Source organism: Colobus angolensis, unplaced genomic scaffold (genome assembly GCF_000951035.1).
Source record: "Colobus angolensis palliatus isolate OR3802 unplaced genomic scaffold, Cang.pa_1.0 Scaffold553, whole genome shotgun sequence".
Classification (NCBI taxonomy): domain Eukaryota; kingdom Metazoa; phylum Chordata; class Mammalia; order Primates; family Cercopithecidae; genus Colobus; species Colobus angolensis.
This window is the reverse complement of record NW_012119077.1, coordinates 722,417-725,072: the sequence shown is the minus strand read 5'-3', so window position 1 is coordinate 725,072 and position 2,656 is coordinate 722,417.

The following is a 2,656-nucleotide window of genomic DNA, read 5'->3' as shown; positions in this document are numbered from 1 at the left end:
TTGCATTGGGAGTTATACCTGATATAAATGACGAGTTGATGGGTGCTGACGAGTTGATGGGTGCAGCACACCACCATGGCACAAGTATACATATGTAACAAACCTGCACGTGATGCACATGTACCCTAGAACTTAAAGTATAATAATAATAACAAAGAAAAAGAAAAAGAAAAATACTCTGTGAGTAAAAGAGGTCAAAAGCCTGGAATCAGGAGGAAGCTGAAGTTTAGTCAAGCCGAAGGGAAAGTTAAGCTGCTTTTGTGACAGGAAAATCCTGGAAATTAGAAGGGGATATATGGTTAGATAATTCTTCACATATTTTTTCCCAGGTGGGAAACTATGTCAAGTGTAGGTAACGTCGGTGAGAGCCCGGTAGAAAGTAAAAACCAGTGAAGAATTGAGGGTAAGAATTGAGTGTGCTTCCCAAAATATATGCTGATCCATGGGCAAAGGGAAAATCTTATGACTTGAAAAATTTGATACAAACTCAAACTAAAAAATCCTTTATTTAAAGAATTGTTCTGTGAAAATGAAGGCATAGATTTTCTCCAACATCACAGAAGTTAGCGCTGTGAATCTATTTGCCCTTGCCAGAGACTGCAGAGAGCGTCTGTATTTTCCACAGACTTCTCAGTTCTCATTAGGTCAGCTGGATCATAAGGGCCAAGTTGAAGAGTGTTTTTTTTTTTTTTTTTTACCACATCCTGAACATGCTGCAGACTTTCTTTTGATCTGTCCCCTTTTGAAACTTGAAGCCTTGTTGGTGACTCTGTAGATTGATCAGAGTAACACACTCAGATGTAGTATACATTTTCTCCAAAATCTGAAAAGACCGACCACAGGCACTATGCTAATTTGTTTTTTTCTGGCAGGTCATGTGAGCTATAGAAATTTGTTTTTCACCATGAACAGCCTTTGTTGACATGCTCCAGAGACATGAACCATCAGAAAATTCACTGAGATGACAGGTCTATAAATTTGTATGGATTTAAAATCTCTTACCTTCAAGTTTTCATTCAAAATATGTGCCAATTCCTGATTATCATATACAGTCTGCCCAATGTTACTGTAGTAAATTTTGTGATATGGAATTTCAAGACAAATTAATATTTCTTCAGATCATATTATGGCAAAGAGCAGGAAAATTAGCATTTTCCTGAAGTAATGCTGTGAAGGTATACTACTGATCAAAATGTCCATGAAAAATATCAGATGTTCTCTGCCGTCTCTTAGCAAGCAAAAACAAGAAATTCAGCTTACCTCATACTGTCTCCACAGATGCTTAAAGAACATTTCCCTTGGCCGGGTGCAGTTGCTCACGCCTGTAATCCCAACGCTTTGGGAGGCCAAGGTGGGCGGATCACAAGGTCAGGAGAATGAGACCATCCTGGCTAACACGGTGGGTGAAACCACACCTCTACTATACAAAAAATTAGCCGGGTGTGGTGGCCGGCGCCTGTAGTCCCAGCTGCTCGGGAGGCTGAGGCAGGAGAATGGCGTGAACCCGGGAGGCGGAGCTTGCAGTGAGCAGAGATCATCAAGCCACTGCACTCCAGCCTGAGTGACAAAGAGATACTCCATCTCAAAAAAATAGCAGCAATAGCAAGAAAACCAAAAACAAACAAACAAATAAACAACAACAACAACAAAACCATTTCCTCTTCAACTTCTTAGTAACCACTTCATTTCATCATTTTATTTAACTCTTATCTACCCTAGTGTGGTCTGCAATCTCCAGACAGTTTCTATGAATTCTCTGCATTAATTCCATCTTTTATCTTTAACTTCTACTCATCTCTTATTTTTCCCCTACTTGTTTATTTTAGTTTTTGCAATTAAAAAAAAAATTCTGTATTTCTTTGCATTTGTGCTTAAATTAGTCAATAGTCAGAGAGTGAATTACCAAAAAAAAGATTTTTTTTTCCCCCATCAATATCATATTTTCTTATGTCTAGAAGAATTTCGTATTAAGTTTAAATTCATGTTCAAAGTATTTGTATGTAGACAATTGGGCTATAAGATAGGGACAGAATAGATATTTAAATTATTTATATTCCAAACCGTAATTATCAAAATAACATCTTTCTTATAAAGATTTGTTCCCCTAGAAACAGAGAAAGGCATCTCTTATAATTAATATATATATAATTTTGTAATCATAAAAACAGATTCTCTTATTATGAACTACTAGCCAGGACACTGAAATATATTTAATGGCATTGCCGGATAAGAGTACACTTATAAAACATTGCATTCTATGAAAAGTAACACATGTAATTTTACCACTTTTTATTGCTTTCTTCTAAGCTGCATTTCTTTTCAATTATATTCAGGAGGTAATCGGAGAAAAGAAAACCACAATGCTTTATATCACCTGTACAGAAAACACTGCCACTTAAAGAATACTCTTTGAGTAAAATTCTGATAAGGTCATTGACTTTTTATTTTTTTAACAGAAAACGTAAACAGTTATGTGTTTATGGAGTTGCCAAAAGACAAAATTACAACAAATTTTGATTAAGGCTGTAATTGGATGTTATTTGAAATTCTAGAATCCGGCACTATCTCATTTTATAAAAGAGAATGAGTGTTTCAATGAGTTGAGAGTAAGATTTTGGCTTTACAAAGGAAAAAGGGCTTCTGAACAAAGCAGAAA